The sequence below is a fragment of the Brachionichthys hirsutus genome, chromosome 15 (genome assembly GCF_040956055.1).
Source record: "Brachionichthys hirsutus isolate HB-005 chromosome 15, CSIRO-AGI_Bhir_v1, whole genome shotgun sequence".
Classification (NCBI taxonomy): Eukaryota; Metazoa; Chordata; class Actinopteri; order Lophiiformes; family Brachionichthyidae; genus Brachionichthys; species Brachionichthys hirsutus.
Window position 1 is genome coordinate 8,725,566 of NC_090911.1, and position 25,432 is coordinate 8,750,997.

The window sequence follows — 25,432 nt, forward strand, 5'->3', positions numbered from 1 at the left end:
TGCTCAAATTCAAGGCCATCGCAAAACAAAGAAATTATTTGTCTCCAACAAATTTCAAACAAATAGAAAAAAGCAACAGCTCGATTGCGTCTCCTTTTGGACGGTGTTAGGGAGGAAACTAATTAAATCAATCAATCAATAAATTACTTTATTTGTCCCCTTGGGGAAATTGTTTTCAACAGCACCGTCTCCATTTCACATGTAACACACCACAGAACAGCACAGAGACAAAAACACACATTAAAAGTCAAACAAACAAAACAATGTGACCATTTAAATTAATTCCACACATCTGCCTTCCATGTTTGCCATAATGAGATGCGATGAAGGACAAAGCACAATGTGCCATAAGCTCAGTAAATCAATCGCAGGTGCTTCAATAAGGTAAAGCACAAAAGTCGTATGAGAAGCTCACAGGAACAAAGATTCTCTTCTCATACTTTATGTTCCTCGTTTGACGAGCGCTTCGACTCGGGCTGGGGTGTGTGCCGAGCAAACACGACTCCCCGTTCCGTGCAGCATTTTTTGATCAACGGTTCTGTGGATATTAATGCAGATAGCTGCTGGCATGATTCCCAGAGTTTTCGCATGCTACTACTCCTCTTTCCTCTTCCCCATGGCTGTTGTAAGCCAGCGCATCGCCTGACAGCTTACTCCACATAATGAGGCTGACAGACTAAAACAAACACAGACCTGTACAGGTTATAGAAAGACCAAAAACAACAACAAAATAACAGCCATCGGAGGCAGAGGAGTCGAAGGAATGAGGCAGGCGACTCGCTGTCTCCGGCAAAACCGGTGACTGCTGATAGCTGGGTCTTAGTAAAAATGTGGGTCATAACACCCCCCCCCCCCCCCACACACACACACACCTGTGATTTCCATCCCATTGCATTTTCACTTTATGCACATTCTGTTTTATTCATGTTTCTGCTCTACATTTGCAGTTGTCTGGTGCCTTCTGCAACCGCATGCGTGTTTCTTAACTTTCCCTTTCCTTCTATCTCTTTCCTGCCTCTGCCTCCCTTCCTCTCTCTCGCTTCTTCTCTAGGTGTGCTGGTGGCTGGGCCTAAATGATGAACAGAGCCACAGTGTCTGCTGTCTCTAATGGGGACATTATGCAGGAGGACGGGCGAAGTGTTCATGCCAGGCCCGTAAATCACACTCCTGTAGAAAGACTGCTCTACTAACTCTACGCCTAAAACGGATTATATAAAAAAAACACACACAAGCACACATACATGTGCACATATGCAAGCACATACTTCTTATTTGCTTAAGTGGACACATGCACACTTGTGTAACTGTGCACCTGCACAACCCAATTAACTGACCTCCGGCGTGCACTCGCTATTTCCCGCGCAGCTACCGGGGCACGATCCACTTGCAGCTGTCCGGTGACGCCGCTTGCTAAGTTTGACAGAGCAGTTAAAGCGTCATCAGCGCTCCCCGTCGCAGCCCAACAGACACAGAGGCCTGCCGGTGGCACAGGTGATGCAAACACAGGCCCCATTTAGCATATTGCCCATCCGTCAGCACGCCAGGCAAAGGAGATAAAGAAACGCACACCCACTGCGAGTGGGAAAACAAGCACTCCAGTCCGCCCCAGCTCACAAGGCAGACTATATGGAGGTATTTGGGCAGGCGTGCGCACCGGCAACCCACACACACACACACACATTCAAAGATAGTCATGCATCCATGCACACGAATACCACAGAGAGGCACATGCTCAGCTTATATGAGCACAAACAGGCTGATGACAGAGGAGGCATTATCCGGAGTGAACTGTCTCCAGGAGACGCCTCACAGCTAATTGTCTGTGATGAGCCGGCGCCAGCGTGCCTTGATGCTCTCTTTTTTCTTTTCTTTTCATATTTATTATCCTTTAAATTTTCACTTCACCGAGATAATCCGGAGTAATGCGCACAATTTTGAAATTGCGTTCACCGGCTGACTCGCAAAGCGAAACCCGAGGAAAGATCCAAAACTGCAGATAATAGATCGGATCGGTCTCAAAATTGTTCACGGAAACGGCAACTTCAGGAATGTCGAAGAGGAAGAAGTCATGGGTATAGCGAGTAATAGTTAGCGCATCCTAAATATAATACGATTATAGCAATTAGTGTGCTGTCAAAAGGCAGGGAGCTTCGGTATGGCAACAGCAGCTGAGCCAACGGCGCTGTTTGGACTGGAAATAGCCAGCTGGCCTACTGGCAGGGAGATCCCTGTGAACACTGTCTCCAGTGTCAAAGTGCATGAGCAGCATTCTTAAGTAAGGCAATGGGGTAAGAAAAAAAAAAAGACAAATGATGTGGCGGACTGAATGTTTACTCATCCTGCTGGTATTTGTCTTATCTCTGAAATGGCATGCTGCAACCTTTTATCCGGAGCGATTCCTCCTACAAGATAATGACTTGGGAACGCGGAACCTCCTCCTCGAAGTCTCGCTGCCTGCCCCTTCCTCGCTTCCCATCACGAGGAGACGCGCAGGAGTGCAGACAGACACGCACGCACACACACACTTCTGTCAACACTCCCCGAGGCAGTAGCGTTAATGTCTCCCAGCCTATTCTCAGGCACACATGGCCGCGGAGGCAGTCGCCGGCAGAGCCTCGCCGCTAGATTAACCTTTGCACTCGCCACAGATCTGTTTTTCTGTCGGGCCTGCAAGTCAGACAGGGGCCACGGCCGGCAGATAGTAACTCATTGTCAGGACGCTGTCAGCGCCCGGCGCTGCATTAGCGGCTTTTGAAAAGAGAGGGACTGTTGACGTGGGCAGGGTGCCAGCCAGGGAGGAAAAACCGGCCCAGTGCCCCCATGCAGCTCTAAACCTGACCTCTCCCCCTCTGGATGGAGGGAAAGGGTGGGGGGAGTGTGCCGTTGCTTGTGCTCGTGCACACGCATGTATGTGCATGGCGGCAAGCGTGTTTTCTACATGCTCTAGCGAATCCCGAAAGCTTGGAGAAGGAGAAACAATACCGCCATATTCTTTTTTTTATTTATTTTTTTATTTTTTTGATCTTACTGCTGCACAATGCACAATCCTATTTAGCCAGTAGCTGTTACCCTGTGGCTTCCAGCGGAAAAGGTCACAAAAAATGCATTGCTACTGAGAAACAGCAGCCACCAACCCCTGTGAGCTGCACAATTAGATACGAGGGCCAGGTTGGTCCGATTTGTGACAAAGCCCATCGAGGCTAAAAGAATGCTTCATTCATTGCTTCGGTCCTACTTCTAAACGCTTCGGGTAAATGTTGGAACATGGTGTGACCTCAGAATGTGTTCGACGACCGGATCCTGCATCGGCGGAACGGCACAGCGAGTAAAACTATTGAGAATCAACTCGCGGTGAAGCCTTTGTTGTTGTTAAAATCGATACTTGACATCCTCCGCCATTGTCAATTGAGGCCGCTTTACGGCACTCGCTCAAGTGTTGCATCGGAGAAATAAGCGTCTTTGACTTTCAGGTCTTTGCGCCTCGGAGAGCAGAGCAGACTTTACACAATAGCGTGAGACAACAAGAGAATATGATGAAGAGGCAACATGACAGAGCTGCTAAAATGCAGCGTTGCACTGTCGATACGACGCTGGATCTCATGAGTTCGGGCACAGTGGACAACTAATTTCCTGCGAGTGAAAAATGCCAGGGGGCCTGCGAACATTCAACTTACACCTGCCTCTGCTCCATTCTGCCAAAAATCCAGGCTGTAATTACTTCTAATGCTGTACGGTGGCGTGAGGAGGAGGAGGAGGAGGAGCGGGAAGTGTGAGGGGGAGGAAGCCAGAGTAGCGCCCGGCAGCTTTGTAGCTCTTTGTGCGGTTTGAAGAACATGGAAAGGCAAGATAGAGCAAACAGAAGCGTGACAGGAAAAGCCCACCCCTCCAGGTAAGTGTTGGTTCGCCGCTCCGGGGCAAACCAAGTGAAACGCCATTCCTTGCCAATGAGGTTCCCAGGATAATGTAGTCTTTGCAGCACTTTATTCAACCAAGCACTTGAAGGGGCAGTAAAGTAAAAAGAACTGAACCGCTGCTAAATAGAACCAGCCCTGGAACTGGGGAGGCAGGAAGTGGGGCCTTGTCAGGTGAGGAGGCTAAAGCGATTTGGGTTTGGCAATTAATCACAAAAAAGAAAAGGTTTCAGACTCCGGCAGCAAAAGCTCAAAACCCAAGGGCTCCATGGACGTGACGAACAAGCCACGTTTTGTTCTAAACTCTTGCTTGCAAAGCAGCAAAAATGGCTTCCTTTGTGTCTTTCTTGCTTCTAAGATAAGCCGCTGTCTGGGGTACGAGATGATGCAGTACGTGAGCGAGCATAATATATGCATGTGTGTGTGTAAAGCCCAGTCATGCAGACAAAAAGCACATTATAGGTTCGGCTTGATCCGTCAAACGTGGTGAACGGGATCGTAAACTATCCTGGTCCAAGTCCAAGGAAGACATTAGAGCTGTTCCACATGACGGAGGATATATTAATAACATATTCTTGAGCGGGAGCATCTTTCACATCCCAATAAAAACGTCACGCCGTCTCTCCGAGCCCCAAAGATCAACAGAGTTATGCATTTTCCAGGGTAACATGAGCTTTGCAGAGGGTAAATATACGCAACTTTTGAGGCGACTGAATTGTTCATGATTTTCATTTTGTAAAACTAAGAGTATACAAAGCAAGGACGTGTAAAATGAGAGATGATTTGAAAGCGGATTTGCGGAGTTTAAATTGATCACTGGGGGGGGGGGGTCGCCTTGTTAAAAATACATCCTTTAAACTTAAAAGCTTCTGTATTGAAATAAAAGACTGGAATTTTTTTTTAAACGTCTTCATGTACTCGCGGTGACAAATCATGTACAGCTGCTCCCTGTGCACAAAAATGAACTGACTGGCAATTGATGACATTATAGATCTATAGTTGCAGCATGGCCAGTGGGTGCCTAAAGACATCCTGATGTTCATCCCAATCCCCTCTTGGCGCCAACCTTTTCAATGCGGATTACCCAGAGGCCCTCGGTGGTGTGCGGTACATAACACATGCATGCGAGGAGCCCTCGATACGCTGACGTGGCATAAACTGATCTCAGTGAATCAGTGAAAAATAAAAAACCTCAGTGGAGACAGAATCAATAAGAGGACACAGATTTGCACTGTTGAGAAAAATCAGGGAATAATAAAAAAAAAAAGCGCGCAGGAACTGATATTTCATGATCCTTTCATATACCTGCCACAACTGGATGAAAAATGGTGGAAGGTTGTGGGGAAAAAACTGAAACCAATGACTTTCCCATCATTTATTTATAAGGCATAATAATGCCCCCCCCCCCCCCCCCCAAGATTATAAGAAGTATGTTTTCAATAATACAACACTCTATGATTTAAACAATGCTCCAAGTGTCCAATGCAGCTGACGGGTAAATTACCTTCCTTCTATTTGTCAACGTTTACAGTCAAGTCTTCGTTCCTGCAGAGGTGAATTAGGCTGTTGGTGCATATGCTTTAGCACACACACACACACACGGTTGCAAATTCGCGCATGCACTTGTGTGAAACTTTTCCGCTTTTAATCATAAGCTACCATATGTCTCCTTTCGGTAGATCCCCTGCAGCCTCTCTCCCAGCCAGGCAGCAGAGCTTTTCTCGGAGTCCACCTGTGATAGTTCCAAATCCAACAACGCAACTCAGCTGCTGAAAACCTCTCCACATTTTTTGCAATGGCCCGAGGCCAGTGTTGGGCGTAATGCTCGGTTCAGGAAAAAAAAAAAAGTTAAAAACTGGAGGGGACAGAGGAAAGCATCGCAAATACGACCGTCTCATGAATACTTAGGCCATAGTAATTAAAGTCTTTCTGCCGCATTTCTCTTTTTTTTTTTTTTGCCCCTCACGGCCGAATACGCGGACGCGCGTGTACTTTCCTCCGTCTAAACAACAGACGGCGGACAGCAGACCGCACCAATCAGAGACTCCAAGGGAAAGCCTTGGACACCTTTGCTGTGCCGGCACCTGAGCCGGCAGCCACTCACATCTGTCTCACATCAGCTCATTACAGGTGATTAGTGAGATGATATGTTGTACTCTCCACCAGGTGTTACCCCCCGAAGTGGCGTCTCTCTCTCTCTACACCGCCAACCACACTTATCTAAAACATACAATTTAGAAATAAAAGGGATGTAAAGACAGGATGTGTGTAAAACAAATTGCATTCCCCCATCTGTTCTGTGAGGCTTTAGAACAACAGCAAGCAAAACGCGTCTTGCTGATGATTTCTTTATGCCTGGGCTTGGTTTCTCGAACTGTTGGGCGTGCTTAAAAATAACCTGCCAGACAATACACCTACATCACAGCAAATATGACCCAACAGGCAAGCAAACACATCCAAGACTGACTCAATAATCAGCCCACATGCCTACAGAAGATGGCATAGCAGGAACAAGCTCCTCGCTTCAGCGTCAAAGTAACAATTGTGATGGGGAGAAAAAAAAAACAATCATTTAAAAACAGCCCGGACAAGAGAATGACATTTCAAACCCGCCAGTTCCTGGGTTCTGTCCTTCCTCTGTAGAGATGTCACAGCCACCCAGGGGAAATGCGTCGCATCCGTCTTTCGGAGTATTTGTTAAAGTGATGCAGGCAAATATTCAAATGTCAAATCAAGCACAATCAGTATTCCTAAGGACAGGGAGAATAAATTGCACATAAAGAAGGATCCACGGTTGAGATATGACGTCTGAGGACTGAGAGTCACAGACAATGGATATATTTATATATATATATATATATATATATATATATATAAACAGATATATACAGATACTGACCCTTATTACTATTGCTCAGATGACTAATTAGTATGCACAGTTAAGGAAGCATTCCACAATCCCCTGTTGTCTCCCTGGTTTTGCCAGATGGTGGTCGCCGCCGCCACTCCTTTGTTAACATGTATTTCCTTTGAGTTATTTTTGTGCTTGCTGTAACTCAAGCCTACCAAATGACAGACGTCGCCTCGGACACAGAAAGCATCCTCCCCTATGTATTTTAGTTGTCTTTCATGCACTGACCTAAATCTCTACGCAGCGTGAGACGGTCGGGGTGGGGGTGGGTATTTTTCAACACACCTGCAAGCAATGGGACGGCCCCTCGATTAAAACAATGCCACGCCAGACAGTTTGAACGAGTTCTGATGCGAGGCTGAGACGAAGAGTTCTTCAAAAGCCTTAAGTTATTCATATATTTGTCAGGGAGGAGTAGCTATAGCCTTCCAAAAATAGCTGTCAGCAACGGCAGAATTTTTTTATGCCGCTGCTTTTCAAAGGAGGAGAGGACGGGAAAGACATAAAAGTGTCGTAAGTCTGATATGCGCCACACATCATTTGCGCCGTTTGCGCACTGGTGTGTTATTTGATGCAATTTTAGGTTTGGCAAAATCTAAAGAAACAATGCTGAATATGGTTTAATTAGCATCCTGTATTTTAAGTGTATTAATAAAGGTCCAACAAGCATTCCCAGCAGCTGCAGAAAATAATAACACGGGGCGGTATTTATATTATTACCACTTTGATGGTGTCATCCTCTAATGAAGCGAGACCTCGCTTTCATCCCACGGCGAGGGAGAGCGTCTCCCATGGGTGTTGTGTAGAGATTGTCATCGCTGGATGCGCCCTCAGATGTGAGCAGCTTGTGCGGCTCTGCTTTCCTGACAGGAGAGCAGTTTTGTTTATGAGTCATGTCGTTGTTTGTTTAAAGGCTCAATGAAAGAAAGCCACAAACAGGTAGCAACGCAAGGCTGATTTGTGCGTGTAAAACGCAGGCTCGCTGGAGTGGGGGGGGGCGTCTGCAGGTTTGAATTTCTCTTTACCAATTGTGACCTCCTCCGCTGCGTCATCATCTGATGACCGATAAGATGACTTAACTTCTTGCGAGAGTCTGCTCATCTGCATTCACCAGAGCGGCCGATGAAGAATCCCAATTCCCAGTATACCTGTTCTCTTTACGGAGGCCCGGCCTTTTCTCCATGTTCACCTTTCGTCCGTTAATACCCGTCTTTCATGCCAACAGGAACGGGCGGATTAGAGATGGGAAAGCATTCACACAGCACATAAAACCCCTCGCAGCCTTTGCGACATATCCCCTCAACCCCACACTGGCTTCAACGATTGTCTTTGCCTATGTCCATGTATGTGTGTGTGTGTGTAATCTGGGTGTCTGTTCAGCACTGTGGGACGTGCATGTGTGTGTGGGTGGCACAGCGCCTTACATCACCGGATAATTTACTCGAAACAGTCCATCATCACTTCCTCTAATCCTGCTTAAATTCACCGGTGATCGACAGAGAGACGCTCAATTCATGTGCACATACTGTAGACGCAGCTCTACACTCCTCCTCCTCGCTTTTTCTCTCACCCCCTCGCTCTCTTTCACACTAAACACATGCACACTCCACCACAGCTGTCTTTTGAGCGACTCCGAGGAAGGATAAACACGCTTGTCTAGAGCGGACCTGTCTGTCTTATCTTTTAATCCGTTTCACTCTCCCCTGTCATTCCTGGGCTTCATTCATCTGTTGGCATAGCTGAACCAGACTGTACACACACACACACCCAAGCTGCGGTCTAACTCAAACTGAGCTTTCGTGGGACTGAAACAGCAAAGCAAACAGTCTCTCACAGATGATGGCCAATGACTGGCAGCGCCTAATAAAATGGCATTAGATGGTCCAATCTGTTCAATCTGTTTAGGGCTGATGTCTCTGAATCCAATGTGTGGGCGCTCGTTTTCACACCTCTTGCACCAAGCAGAAAGCATTTCACCAGAGGAGGTTGGCCCTCTCTTTGGTCAGCTTCACATGCTCGATCGACCGGAGATGTGCACAAGCACACATTTACTTCGGTGTCGGAGTGGCTGTTGTTTCTATGAGCCGTTAGCAGCGGCAGTAAGACGCCAACCAACATTTTGAGATCTCAGACTTTTAATTTCTCTGGCGAATGGCGGGCGCTCTTAAGGTACGTACGTCTGCAGAGGGAGAGACATTGATGCAAACAAAAACAACCACCACAATAAGAACCTGGTCAAACAAGCCGAAACATATTTGGTCTTCAGCGTGTCAAACACACGGCGATAAAAATAGATCAAACTCCCCGAAACACCTGCGGAATAAAACGATCCACTGAAACAACGAAAGTTTTTTAAAGGATCAAAAGCAATGTGGCCATCGTCTCAAAACATTTAGGAAGAGAGTCCCAGCCGCAGGACGAGGATGTCACGGAGAGAATGAGAATATTGACATTTCCATTCCGACCAGGGGAAGTACTTGATCTTTTGCGATCTATACCTCGGAACGCCGGAGCTCCTCGGTGAATGAGCAAAGGGGGAAAACTCACACCGCACGGCCCCAAATTATGCTTTTGCATCGTGTGTCGCGGTAACGCAAGAGAGAGCAACATTTAATTAACCCATTCTAAGTGTGCCTCAAAGAGGCGGCTTCATCCGAGGCTGATTGCAATGAAGAGGTTAATGGTGCTGGATGTCTGCTGGCTGCTTGGCAAAAGAGTGAGCGTGATGATGATTGCGTAGGGTCTGCGTTGCCCCTGGAAACCCAATAATCAGATGTGAATGAAAAGAGGCCGTGCATAAGTGTGTGTGTGTGTGTGTGTGTGTGTGTAAAAACGACACCCTGCACAGGTGACCTTGAGAAAGCCATGCACTGGCTTTGGTGAACTCATGCTTGACTTAATCAGTTTATCCAAAGCAGAGCACTTATTTTGATACTATTCACAACACTGCTTCAGGTTTGGAGTTGCCGTCCGTGACTTAGGCAACAACGATCGTGAGTATTCAGGGCAGAACAATGTCCAGATAAGAAGATCTCTGTACTTAAAATGACCAGACTTTTATCAGACCGCCACGGCAGATTGAGTCACGTTGTAAATCCCGGGGCCGGGTAGTGGCTCTGTGTGTGTGTGTGTGTGTGTCTGTGTGCACTAACGTGTGTGTCAGGCTGCACTAACACAAGGTTGTGGTTGAGGCGCTCATTTGAAACAAATTCCCTGGAGCCTTCCGCGCACAGAAGCATGGCTTGTGCACCGATCAAAAGCAAACACACACTCGGGCCATATTATTCTGCCTCGCTGAGCTCACTTGACTCTCCGCCTGTATGACTGTAGAAGTCACACACACACACACTCCCCGCGCCCCCACTTGCCTTCTCTACTTCTGTCTACACGATCATTCTGATTTCCCCTGCCTTACAACAACCTCCCAAGTCTTCCTTCAATTAAAAAAAATATGCACCTTCACCCTGAAACAAATGAGCGACAAGCACAGAGCTATGTTTTAATGTACTGCAACACACAGCAAAACATTCATTAGGTGGGAGGCGCCGTAGAACAGCCATGTGCCCCTGCTGTCCGGAGGAAAAGAAGGAATTGGTAGCGCAAAGTTAACCGCTGTGAGGTAGCAAAGACAAAGCAAAGAGTTAGAGATGCTCTCAGAGAACTGAAAGCCATTAACTCTGGTGTTGGCTCGAAGGAATGGGGTCTGCCATGGCCTATTTCTGCAGCCCTCTATGTCTCATGGGGGGGGGGGGCTCCATGTTGTGTGATTTATATCTCCTTAAACCTTCTCTCTTTCTACTCAAACCAGGTGTGTGTGCATGGGCACGCCCCATCCATATGCTCCATCGCCCAAAGGCTTTGAGCTCGGCTGTCACGGGCTGGCGACGACGGCTCCCCTTTGTGATGTCATCAAGGAACAGGAAGAGGAAATGTCGATGCCAATATCTCGTAAAGAATTTCAAGGTTCTATAAAAAAAAGTGTGCTCTTTATTCCCTTTATTCCCTCTTTATTCATACAGGAGCACTTAAGTTCACTCAAATTCTGCTGCACCAGCCCCTCAGTGGGTTTTTACAATCGTCCATTCACGGCGCACTGCAGGCCAGCTGGTGGGGAATTCACACCGACTGATGACTAAGTAATGACTCTATAATCAGACCTAAACTGGTGACCTTTTTTTTTGCTGGCAGGTATTGCGATGCTGACAGATGACATTGGCAACACATTCAAAAGGTCCATTTGGAATTTTGTTTGCATTTGAGCTAAATGTAAATGGAAGTCGAGAGGAAAGGCAGAACTCAGCTGAATAATGTCAGCTAATAAAGCTTATTCCTGCGAAATGCCTCCGTGAAAGAAAGACTTTGACGCAGCCCATTCTCGTTTGAAGGGCTTTGAAGAGGAAACGCGGGGTTAATTCCTGCCTCTCTTCGAGGTCTTAATTGTGAGGCAGGAAAAGAGCTGCGATGTCCACCAATCACTGCAGCAGATGGAGAGATTGATTTGAATGGGTGCTGTGGGGGGGGGGGGGGGGGTTGACCCTTCACTTGTTACTGTGTTTTTTTGCTCCCATCGTTTTAGAAGGACAACAACCACTTTATCATGGAATGGTTGCGTTTTGGCCGTTTGAACTGCGCATTCAGCCACAGCTGTGTGTCGGGGGGGAACTTTCCAGCAAAGAGCCGCTGTGTGAACACGGAACGTTTTTCAGACGGAAAGAAAATGCTTCCATTTCCAGCAAAAACATTGCCATGTTCATGAACCCGCAGAGACGTTACATTCACACGAGATTCAACGGTTCGGTTGCTGTTGGTGATCATGAACGGCGGCTTTCATTTTTGCAATCTTTCCTGAGTTCCCATAAACAAAGCAAACATTTGAAACTGACGTTTATAGATTTGTCCAATCTTTTATGGGGCTTCATCCAGTTCCTGTTTCTTTTCTTTTTTATTGTTTTGGGAATGATAGGGATTATTGCTTTTATTGTGCGAAGCACTTTGTGTTCCACTAAAAAAAAAATGCTCTTCAAACAAATAGACCAGCGGTGTTTCGCTGAGTGATCCCTAACACACACCGCCCGTCTGGCCTGCGCCTTCTATTGCAGGAATTCAATCAGAATGACACTGACCTCTCTCCTCGATATCTCCATGTCGCTTCGCCATCTATTTAACACCAAAGTCTCCTGGATTGAGTAACTTATTATCTCTCGCACGACTGTGCAGCCGTGTTGACGGATGAAACTGGGACACATGTTGAGGGTTTTGCTAAATGTTTAGCACGCAGTCTTGCAGGCGTTCGTCCAACGGGCCTGTTTCATTTGCCATCGGGACTTCCTCTTATTATACCAGTTGACAGAGGCGGTTGATGTGCGTGTCAAACATGAGGGGCCATAACTTATGATTGTGAATGAATGCACTTTCGCCTGCTCGTCGTAGATCTTTATTATGGGTGTGTGTGTGTGCCTATGAGTGATGGTTTTTTTGATACTGCGCTGCCCCTCACAATACATCCTCTGTTAACGCCTGGGCAACTGGGCAGTCCCCTTTCTGAATGATGGGGTGGCGTAAATCAAAGCTGATTTGGCTTCCTGCCACGGATGTGTCAGCTCAGCCTGTCCAATGTGGCTAGAACAAATAGCATTCCACATCACTGTCATCATACTCCATAGATCTTCCAGACGGCGAGAGCATCGCCCCGTCCTATTAGGGCAGACTTCTGCCGCTGCCCCCTGAGCGTCACTCCAGTAGATTTGCTGTTTTATGGTGTCGTCTTTCCTCCTCAAGTATTTCCAGTGGATAAAAAGGCTCTGATGGACAGTGGAACGAGAGGAAATGCCTCCAGTATGAAAACTGGAATGGGATCAGATGCCATACAGAATATACACGGCTCAAAATATAATCGGGATTAGAAATAGACCACGTGCAGCTCAAATGTAAAAAAACATGTTCGTGCTTCCTTTTGCCGGTGACCCGTGACAGAAAGACGACTATAAAAAGGCTCTAATGACAAAGCGATATGTGTGTTCACTCTGCAGCTGGACAAGCAGACAGATGTTCCAGCAGCGGAGCGCCATTTCATCAGAATGCCGGGTCACTCGCTGTGCTCGCTCTTGGTGAATGTCCTCAATCCCTCCGTTATCTTTCGCTGTCTCTTTTTTTTTGTCTTCTTGACAGGATTCCCCCCCCCCTCTCCTCGGGTTAACAAGTCTTGCCAAGTGTCAGGCGTCGCCTTCGGCGTTCAGCTGCACGCAGAGGAAACAAGTTTCAGGAGGCGTTTGATTTCCGCAAACAACGGCGGCCGAAGCCGGCAGGATGCAGCGCAGCTTGGTGAAACACGAGCGCGTGTGGCGTGCCCGATGTAAACACTAAATGCATAATTTACAGTTAGCACCATTAGCTAATGATGCTGCAAGAGCCATTTGATGTGTTGAAATCCAGTTTTCAAAAAGCTGGGAATCTGCGAGCACGATGACTAAATGTGCAAAGCACGCACACGGGAGAGTGCAGAACATCTGCGATCGGCATTAGTCAGAGGGATCTGCCTGAATTAGTATGCAAGCCGAGCTGGGATGTAACCAAATTGTGTTTCATTCCCATTGCTGTCCTGGCTCCAGTTTACACAGTTGTGTATTTTGAGCAACAGCCTGAATGATATAGATATTAGAAGGAGAGGAAGTAGAGGAGATGCAGTTGGAGTAAATGGAGAGGGATGAAGGGGAAAATGAGAGGGGCAGTTGGGGGGGGACTCATTAACTTCCCTTTAATAAAGCCAAAATCACATGGGGGGGGGGTCATTTCTTCATCCATCCTGCCGTGCACACATTGAAGTGGCACACAGGAGACTTCAGTGTTACGCCGATCTCCACGATACTGGTTGACTCGCATTGGAAACTGCGGGAGATCTGAACTGCTTCACAGGCGGTGGGGGGACCTGGCGTAGGCCCGACCTTTTCAATCCTAAAGTTACCGCGAATCACAGAGTGCTGACAAAAGCACTTCCGCTTCTTTCTTCTGTGAATCGGTTACCGAAGCGCTGACAGCGAAGTCGTTCAAGGTAAATATATGTTGGCGACTCAATGCAACTCAGCATCAAAGACTCGGCACACACAGATTTCAAGCATGAAAGAGAAGCAAAGCTTTTTCTTTTTCTTTATTTTTTATCCTTTTTCATTGGCAAGCCGGCTCCAGTGAAGAAAAATAGGACGCGTCTAGTTGATCGACATAGAAGTTGGCGCCGGGCCCCTGCTTCCACATCCCACTTTGTTGTAATCACCTGTGGGACGAGTTCCCTCTGGCTAGAAGGCACGGGAGCGAGATGAGGATGTTTAGATGCTACGAAGGGAGGGTGGAAAAAAAAGACCAGGGACTGTAGGTTTAAAGTAAAGTGTTGTCTATATCCGAACGTCCCATGCTTTCCCCAGGGGCCAGTCAACAAGGCTAATTTCAGAAAGCGTGGGCCCTGTCATCCGCCATTAGCCCTGGATGCTCACAGAGACGTACAAACACAGAAGCAGGCACATTTATCCAGAAGCACACATCCAGGCTCGCCACACGAAACCCATTCCAGAAATGTAGGCAACTGTCAGAAGTCATCGTTTGAGCGTAAAAAAGCGGACCAACCTGCACCCAGCCTGGAGAGGCAGACTAACTAATAACTAATAACTACACAACAACAAATACATTACAAGTGGCCCCTGAACATGGGACCTCATAAAATGAGAGAGTTTCATTGCATGTCACAATGTGAATGATGGGCTTAATAAGAATCACGGTCCAAAATATGACAGACACACACTCACACACAATTTGAGAGGAAAGACGACGGGAAATGAAGGAACAGACAACAAACAGAAGGACCCCATCCAGCCTCAAACTGAGTCTACACGGTTTCTCCTCCTGTGCTCTTCTTCAAAAGATCGCATCCAGGTGTTCTGTGATCGAGAGGCATTTCAAAGCATGCCGGTCTCCAGGGGCGACTGCAGCACAGCCTATCAGAGATGCAGATTTTCCATCCGCTGCTATGGGCTGCTAAACATTTCTGTCCTTCGCCACAGAGATCAAAAAAGACTTTAAACGGTGATCACATAGTTTTGAACCAACACGATTACACATGCCAGCAGTGTCACAATATTCCTTCCCAGTTGCTGCTTGCAGAAATCATTTTTCCCATGACACCGAATGACATTTCTCAAGCTTGATTTCCCATCTTGCCGTGTCTGTGTGCGAAATCGCTCGTTCATTGCATTGATGCAACTTCTGGGTTTTGGTGCTGAACTACATTAACATTTTAGAATATATTAGCATACCCAAAGGAAATGTGCTAACACTGATTACAAGTAACCGCTTGGATTTAGCTGCTGCTCTGCCTTGGATCACACACAATATGCCGCAGCAACCCCCCCAAATCATACAAATGCATTCACACGCACACACACACTCACACATGCAAACACCTTGCCTCGGTGAAGCAGTTCCACCCCCTGCTGCAAGGCAGGTGCCATAGTACAATTTCCCCTCCTCCTATGCATGCTGACAACCATACACACACACACACCTATATCCCTGTCCGTACACACACACAATCACGTGCACACACGCGTACACACGCATGTCATCAACGCTTTGAAGCTGAGGTGACAGGCCTCTGGTTCCATGCCATCCTCAGCAAATGCAGTGCTAATTGTCATTCCCCCACTGTTGGGGAGCAGCGTGGGTCCAACTCGGTCGGCCAAGATGAAGTCATCTGCCGCCTGATACAGGATCACCGGTAGAGAAACCACTGAAGTGGCTCCCTTTAGTAAGACACCTAAACAAAAACCCACCAGGAAAATATCTAGTCTTATACTCTGGTGCATACAATGTCCAGCCAGGTGAAAATAGCCTCCAGGTGGGGAATGGCGGGGGGGGGACCTGTGTTCCAGGAGGCCTGTAGCACAGGTCCTCAGCCGTCGTCGAAACCCAACCGAGGATTAGGACTCTCAGTGACTGGCAAACAACCATATAAACAACAACTAATGATCATTTATAGTCTGATTTATTTTTATGGATAATGAACACTGTTGGTCCAAGGCTGGATTAAAAGCGTCTCTGAAAGGGATATGATTGGCTTGCAGCCCTCGGAATAACAATAATGCTTATTAGCTCCTGGGTGACATAAACTTCCCAGACACTACACATGCTCAAACACACAGTTCACACGCCCTATGACTAACACCGGTAAAAACACAACATAAAACAAATTAACAAATCAAAATCCAATGCCATTTAAAAAACGTTGGAAAAACTCTGTATCCGAGTTTTCCCTCGCTTTGTTTAATCAGCAGCTGCAGCTCATTTCCTCTAACAGCTGGGCACAGACACACGTAAGACGCAGGCGTTGGTGGTACGACAGCTGATTAGAGTGATGGGAGATTTGAGTGTGACGCCTCTAATCACCTCCTTACCTGATTGACAAGCTGGGAGAGGCTCCGATTCACACATCTGACACATCACAGAATGCGGCGCACGTACAGCAGAGGGGGGAGGGGGGTCAGCATGTCAGACGCACACACTCGATACAGACACGCACAAACCATGCCACACACTCCACCCAAGTGTTTTTTCCTACATAAATTCTCCTGAGACTTCCGGAATATTCTGCTTTTATCTTGGCCTGGCCTGGCTATTTCCTTAGCCTGTCATCGGGTCATTGTACTGTATTGTTTGAGGGGGGGGGGGGGGCTTAACATGAGGCCCTTTCAGGGATAGTTTCATCTATTTCCAAGGAAGAATGGAGAGGATATTGATATCGCGCTTCAGTTTTCCTATCAATAAGCAAATACAGTAGGTATAACACAGAGGCAGACCTGCATCGACACACACACACGCAGGGAAAACACACAACGCCACTTCCTTCCCTGACCCAAATGAGCGAGTGCATTCCAGCTGCCAGCAAATTCCTCCAACGGGATCCCACGACAAGCGCCTGACTGTGTTCCATCACGGCGGCAAACACCAGGATACATGCTGCAGAAAGATTCCCAGAAGACAAGGTGCTCCTTGCACTTTGGATATCCGCTTGCAAACTTGTTCTCAGAAAAAAAAATATTTTATTACTGTGTTTTACAAAATGGGGCCAAACTGATCCTCCCAGATTTCTTATGGGTGCTCTGATTTTACCCTTAGCTGATCCATCTTGTGATTATTGCCAATTATCTGTCAATTAGCAATGTGCTGATGTCACCACGATGTGAAAGGCAAAGCAATCGGGAGCTATTAGTGCAGAAATGGTCATCCATACTAATGACCCAACCTACAGTCTGGCTCACATGCGTGCGTGTGTGCGTGTGTGTGTGTGTTTGGGTGTGGGTGTGTCCAGTAACTAATCTCCACTGTGACTGCTGCGATCACAGCGGTGCTGGCCTGTCAACACCGTTTCATGTCTACACTGCTCAGCAGCTTTGGGGGCCTCTCAGGATGCAAACGCCGCTGAATGTGACCTTGAGTGAAGCCCACTTAACCCCTCCCTCAGCGGCCTCCTCACCGCCGCTCACCCCAGCGAGGTTCCCCAGTTTAGTCGCTCACAGGAAAGCTGGAAGGAATGTTTGTGTAATCGAAATGTAAAAAAAAAAAAACTTTTTTTTTTGCTGTATTGCAAAGGTCTGCACGAGAGGGCGGTCAGAGATCCTGAGGGGAAAATCCCACTGGAATAGTGGAATAGTTATGATAATATTTGAAAGAAATTCCAGTGTTTTTTCACAACATTTGGGGGGGGTAGACAACTTTAAAATGGAAGAGTTATCTTAAAGATTATGTATTTTGAGGATTACCTTAATGAAAGTGTGTGTGTGTGTGGGGGGGGGCTCCGATGAACTGCCGGCTTGCCCAGGGTGTACCACCCCTCTCACCCGTAGACTGCTGGGATAGACTCCAGCATGACCCGGTAAAGGACAAAGGAAGAAGAATGAATGAATGTTCTTGATGTGATGCACTTTCAGCCGTCCTTGCTGAAGTTGGGACATTGCTGGACATGGGACAAAATGTTTAAGTGATTGCAGCAACACAAAAAAATACACAAGAGATGACAAATCATTTTTATATCCATCCAATGCCATCCAGTCCATCAGGGACAGGCTCGCCTCCTCAAACAAACTGGACGCTTATGACATCTGTCATTCCTCCCCGACGCTTTTGATCCATGATATGATCGCGGCACGCGTACATCCCGGAAGATTCACAATCAATCTTCAGAGCCAAGACGGAGTCAAAGAGACGCCGTCTTGTTTGTCTTTTGTCTTCTCTGCTTTTTTTTCTTTCTTTTTTTGTCAGTCGCACGATGCCCATCTATCATGCTTCTCTCCGTGAGAAAGATTTTTTATAAAAGGAAGTCCATTTTTCAAAGCATTACCTGAGATTGATTCAGAGCATGTGTGGAAAAGTACGTCACTAACGTTCGACTGTCAATAACAGTTGAAAGACGGCGTTCGCTTTCAGCCAATCATTGCCAGGTGTCTGAAAGCCCTTTCAGTGCCAAGCCATTGAGATTTTTTTTTTTTGTATAGCTGCAAAGAAAACTGCTTGTGCATACATCCATGCAGACACACTAACGGGCTCACACAGCGACCTTGTCAGGAGTTATTACCATCACACAAGGAAAGCATCGTGTGTCTCCGGGTTTCACCTTGGGTTAGATAAGCGTACCCATCAAGTCGTTTGCATGAATGCAAAAGTGGCCGATGCATTTGTAGCCTAGAAAAGAAAGTGGGCTTCTTTATTGACAGAAAACATTCACTTTCAAACACATCCCTGATCTGCAGAATCAGTCAGGGACAACATTCAGTCTTGCGACGGGGCTGACAATTTGGGGATTGTTCGATGATCAGACGGTAAACCGTTTAATTAAACGATCAAAAAAGGTAAGCACTTTGGAGCTGGCGTCTATGAATCGCAGTGGCCTCGCCTATAAGAATAAACAGAGATGTTCTTTCATCAACCTGTTGAGCTTTACCTGACAACAGAGAACTGAAGCCTTAGAACGGAGGGAACCAAAAATAAATCAACCAGGGAGATGATCGATCGCGATACAACAAATCTCTGCGTGACACTTCTTTTCCAACTGCTTTTGTTTCCCTCTGTCACTTTGTGGTTTGAAATACACAGTCAGCATTGATGTTAGTACAATGATGGAACGTGGTATATCCACCTAAAATGGTTGTGACAAAACTGGATTAGATGCATTTGCTTGAATAATGTGAGGGGGGGGGGGGGGACTCAACAATAGATTAGCTTTTTGCAAATAATCATCTTTAAAAGAAAATTTGATGTTAAATGCTCTCTTAGCTATTGACATTTCCAAAACTACGCATTAGCATATTAACCTCGAGTTTTAAACTCAAATCTGTCCACAGTAAGGCAGAGAACAGAGAATGAATAACAATGGCTTGCTGATGAAACACGATATCCTGTGTTTAAATGGAAATTATACATTTATTTAACTTTAACCAAATGCATAGTAGAGATCCAAGGCTGTAATGCACTTCACTTAGATAATTTATGATTAAAGAAGGAAGCGCGGGATATTATTGATGATCTCAAATCAATTTTGCATCAAGGACAAGTAAAAATATCCTCCCTCACTTAGCATCGCTTTTCCCATCATTACCTGAATGCAACACAGCATTCATTTCCAGCCACTCCACTTCATTAAAAAACCACCAGACTGCGTGAGACATGTACGTATGCAGTACATCCTCGCAGTTCATTTCCCCGGCGCTCGGCAACGGCCTGACTCCGCTCAGACATCGGTGGCAATCCGATGAGTGGGTGTCTAACAGTGTGTGAAGCTCACATCAAAAGCATTCAGTTTAAATGCCCAACCTTGGGAGGAAGCACGGAAGGTGACGACACTACATTGTAATAAGGGATGAGAAGAGGGCGGCGGATTTGATCCTGCTCAATGAGCCCCATTACAGGACAGGTTTAGGTTAGGAGTGTATGACTAAGAATGTCGTGCTAAGTGGTTCAATCAAGACATCCTCCCATCAATCAATCTTCTCCACAGTAGTCATTACAGCTGAGATTTTTTATATAAAAATCCAGCCATTCAAGGTGAGGGACTCAGGGGTGAGCAAACCGCAACCCCCAGCCTCCTCATTAGTGCAAATAAGATCACAGGCAGATGCAGGACGATTTGTCTCACCCTCTGTCCCTTTTTCCCTTTTCACCTCTGTTCTCTCGCACAAATGAGCCCTGATCCACATCCTGTAGCTCAGACTAAAAGAATGACTCATAGAGCTGTGTGTGTGTGTGTGTGTGGGGGGGGGGGGGGGGGGGGGGGAATGAAAAGTGATACATGGCCTGTTTCTTCGTCTTCTGAAAAGTCCAATAATATTAGGCATGAATCGTGACCTGAGGGCGTTTGATGTGAGCTCAGGTTGCATTCCATTTATATACTGCGAGTCCCCGTTGTGTCATCACTATTCATGGGGGGGGGACGGAACTCCCGTCAGCATCGACCGGGATCGGTTAGATGGTACAATATGATACACGTAATATTATATTTCAAATCTATAGATGTCTCCATGGCTGATTCCCTCATATGTCAAAAACAGAGCATGGAATCCCCCCCCCCCCCCCCACAAAAAAGTGACCTCATGGTGGAGCTTTGATTTTTTTTTCCCCAAAATTCTTCTTTCACCTCAACAACCAGGCAACTGCTGGTAGACGGCTGCTGTCTACTCATTCCCCGCCTCCTATGCTTCAAATCAATAGTTAATTACCTCCCAAAAAAAGTACTCCTCTTCTCCAGCTGGAGAAGTGGTCGGCGCAGGGAAGGCAAATTCAGTGTTACACAAGGTTAAAGCCATCATTCCACCTCCCCGCTACTTATTGGCCCATCAGTGTCCCTCTCAGAAGCTGGCATTCCAATTTTTTTTGCACTGGCGCCGGCTCTTCATTTAATCTCCTCTGCACAATTTCCATTTGTCACACCGATCCAGAGACACAAAGTGAGACGCAAATATTCATGTGCAATTTCTCCCAATCCATCCCTCACTTGCTAAGAACTCAGAGCTTAATAAGAGATTTCATTTATAGCGAGAGAAGCGGACAGAGGGTGAAATATGTCCACATGTCCTCCACCTGGGAGACACACTGGCTCTTAGTCATTAATAATGGGACAGGCCCCCGGGCTCTTAGTTGTCCATCTTTACTAATTTCCTCTCCACGTATCAAATCTGTGCATGCGTGTGCGTCTGTGTGCGCGTGTGTGCGCGTGTGTGCGCGTGTGTGCGCATGTGTGGGATTTCCAGCCCCTGCGAGAAACAGTCTGTAGAGGAGCCGACTTTTATTTAATCAGAAGTGAAGCAGCTTCCACCGCCATTCGTAATTTCAGCCCTATTAGCGTTCCGCTTCTAATTCCTCTGAGCGCTGGAGACGCAGCATCCTCCGGGCTGCTGATTCACTTAAAATGCAAAAAAAAAAAAAAAACACTTTTTATTTATTAATTTGTTTTTACTCCTACAGTAGCGAGTTAATATATTGCACATTTAGACTTAAGAAGCAAAAGATCGGCTATACAAGCAAATCAAGTCAATGCGCTGAGAATTTCCCATGTGTACTTTGCGCAGTGAGCCAAATTGATAGTCTTATCATTTCAAATGTGGACATTACAAACTTTCCCACACATTAAATGTCACAGTCATAAAAAAAGCATATCTACCCTCCTCCTTCCACGCCTGTCAACCTTTGCTCTGCAACCCTCCTGTGACTGCAGCCCTAAGCCTGAGACCTTAGGGCTTAAAAGTCAAATTAAAACATCCTGGGGCCCCGACCCAAAGAAAAACAGATCTCACTAAAACAATCATAAATGAAGCTCTTTGTTCCCGTAAGCTTCTCTTTAGCCTTTTCCTGTCCATGCTGCCTCTATTATGTCTTCAGAAGGACAGGATCAGGTTTCGCTTTCTTTTTTTCCCCTTCGTACAAAATTGTATAAAGTTTCATAAATGCATCTGTTTTTAACTAAAAAAAAAGAAGTGTGTGTGTGTGGGGGGGGGGGGGGGGCAGGTAAGGGATGTAGGAGGAGAGAGGAGAGGAGAGGAGAGGAAACCAAAAGAAACAAGCAATTATCCTTGGCAGGAAGTTAGTCGAGAGGAGGGTGCAGCTTGAAATGACTCCCATTTTAATTGAAATATTTTTTCTTTGTCTTTATTTTTTTTAAGAAATGGCCGAGAAGTCAAGTCAACAACCGGCCAGGCTGGAGCTGGAGTCAGGGTAGAAGAGAAAGAGCAGCGATGTTGCACGGATCCATAATCAGCGCTTTCTGTTCTCGCCTCCCAACTCAACAAACATGGCAGAGGCAGCCACTTCCTGCTGACTGAACAACTGTCAGCCAACGCCTGGGACAGGTGATAATGGAAGGAAGAAAACTGAAAGACAGGAAAATAATGAGAAAAGGAACATTTTCACACTGTACCATCCCTGAGTGGTGCGGAAACTGGGTCACCGCGCCCAATCAATTACAAGCAGTGCCATTTTCCCGCTCGGTGTGGCTTGAGAAGATCTCTCGAAGTTTGTCTGTCGCTTCTTCAAGCAACTGGCTTTACCACCATTTCAGGCTGTGTCACGAGCGGCGCCTTTTTCCACTCTTTCATATGTCGCTGATACAGTTGGTCGGGAATAAGCGGACCTGCTACAGATTGGACAGATAAGGCCTGAGCCCCCCACCCCGGCCCTGCAGTCAGCCACCTGCTCTGATAAGGGTCAAGCACGAAGCAAAACCGGTGGGTCTGAACCCCGCTGATTGCATATCTGCTGCAAATCTGAGGTGGACACAGAAATGTGTAGCTGACGCCGCAGCAGAGGCCATAAAATAAGGATGAAAGGAAATGAGAAGCAGAGTCGGGAATGGAACGAGACACGCAAATGTGCATAAAACAACCCGTCCGGTAGCGTGTGTTCAGACCATTCTCCTTCTAAGACACAAAAATGTGCGCGTGCATACCAGCCCCCCCCCCCCCCCCCTGCAGCCACCATCTGGCCTTCCCAAAGCTCAGATGTCTCTGGGGTAAGGTGAGCTGGAGGGGGGGACTCTGTGAGTGTGTGTGTGTGTGTGTGTGTGCATTAGATGCGCAATTGCGCCTCTGCAAATAAAGACAGAACAGAACCAAAGGATCGTATTATCCGACGACACGGTTTGCTGCACAAAAAACTCATATCGACGATTGAAAACTCATATCGGGGAGCAAAAAAAAACAAAAAAGAAACTGCACAGATTTCCGCCTTGCCTCCTGCACGTGTGCAATATTTGTTTTTTTAGAGGAAATGCAGCACAACATATTTACAGCACTGCAGGTACATGAGCTGTGGGCCCTGGGGGGGGGGGGGGGGGGGGGGGGGTTGCGCCGGGGGGGATCGTCATAGATGACTAGGCCATGTCAGCACGCCTTAACACTGAGTAATCTTTTCACTGTGGGCAAAATAAAGCCTCCATTAGGGGCTGGGGCCACGTCTGCTGCCCCTGTCAGCCATAATGGCTTCAGCGCACCGCTGACAACCGAGGCACCCAAACAGCATTTAAAATAGTCAATGCAGCTCTGCCCTCAGTCCCCTCAATCCCTGCATACCTGACAAAACACCTCCACAGATTTAGTGACACCCTCATACAACAACCTGATTACCCGCTCCTATAGGACTAACATGGGTAAATCATCTTTTTATAATACGGCCACCCAAGGGTGGAACTGTTTGACTCCCGCCCTCAAAACATGCACCTCTTTGGCCTCCTTCAAAACGGCCCTAAAAATACACCTTTTAGGGGGACAGAAATGGAGATAGTCATCGCGACTCTATCCAGATCAACCCACCCCCTTTTTTGTCTACCTACGTTGCACATATTAAGTGTCTTGGTAAATTATTGTCATTTATGTAATTTATTGTCATCCATTGTCATTTTGCATCGGTGGTGTGATTTATTTTAAATTTATTGTTAGTTTGCATCTGTGGTGTAAAATTATTTTTATTTTTTCCAATGTTATTTTGCATCAATTGAGTAATTTCATATTGGCTTTATTTTTATTTGTATTGCGAAAATTGTATTGTTAAGTGTCACTGATTTATGTACTAAGGACTTTCAATGGAAACAAGTCCGCAAGGGCTTTTTTGAAATGCTCCTCTTAGACAGGATGTTTGACTTTATTTGTACTGTAATACATGCTACTGTGTGACTGTACTTGTACTCTAACATTCTATCTAATAAATATATTCATCAACATCACACACAACACACACAGCAGTGGAGAAAATGAGTGGAAAATTGAAGTCTACTTCAGGTGGTCCTGGGTCAGCATCGGCGCCCGTGGCCAAAACACACTCTTACGCTCATGTGAGTACCTCAACCCACGGCGACCCTTCTGTGACGCACCTATTTCCATTCTTTTCCTCGAACTATTTGAAATAAGAGCAGGGGAAAGGCGCAGTCTCGGATTCACATCGCTCCGAGGCTCGACGCGACTCCGGCTGTCCTCCTCTGCACGGCTGGTGATCTCACACACACACACACACACACGTGCGCTCGCCGCTTACATCATCAAGCAGCAGAGCCAGCCCCGCATCACTACAGTTTCCTGTTTTCACTATTAGATTATAGTCACTTGAGCCTGATTAGAAGGATGTTTGGCCGGCCTGCATCGCGTTATGCGCCGAGACTCGCCGTGCTCTGATTTCCTTGGATCCTTTAAATAAAAAGTGACACATCCAAAACAGTCGAGAAATCAGAGGGATCGTGTGGTTCTTGTTTCACGTCTGAGGGAAGAGGCGAGCTGTCAGTCATCCACCGTGCACCCTACTTCAACTCCACTTATCGCGACGGCTCCTGGGCCTTTCCAGACCACGATAGATTGAAGCGGGATGGCGGCCGGGGCGGCGAAGGCACGTTGCGGGACTACGGCTACTAGTGCGGACGCCACGATATATCGGTTGCAGAGACCGCAAACCACCGCCGAGCCGGGGCATTCACTCTCAGAGGTTCATTCTCCCGACAAGTTGCATTCCTGTTTATACTCAGCATCGGTTTGAGTTTCTCTCACCATGAAAACATGCACCTCGCACTTGGCTCTGTCCACCATTTTTTGTTGTAGAGGAAAAAAAAGATCTGTTCCAGAGGAGTCAGCATTTCCTGCACCAGTGGGTGGATTCTTCCATTGGTCCAATCGCCCCATTACGTCCTCAATGCCAAATCCTGATCTGAAGAATATCACACAAATTTGGCAACATGTTTTTTTTACGTTAAAGGGGAAGCCCTTGGATTCCAGACTCCGCCCCTTTAGCTGGGTCAGAAAATCGGGTTGAATTCGGTTCAGTGGTTTCTGATCTGAAAAGCGGCACGGTGGCGTAGTGGTCAGCGCTGGTCCCGGGGCTGTTTGTATGTTCTCGCCGTGTCTGCGTGGGTTTTCTGAGTGTGTGCGTGAACGGTTTTCTGTCTCTGTGCGGCCCTGCGAAGCGCTGGCGACGTGTCCGAGGTGTAGATGAGATGATCGTCTCATCTACAAAAAAAATGGATGGATGGATCAGATCATGTGACCATCATGTGAGACTTTTTGATTCCCTTGACTTATATTCAGAGAGCAATAGCTTCGAATAA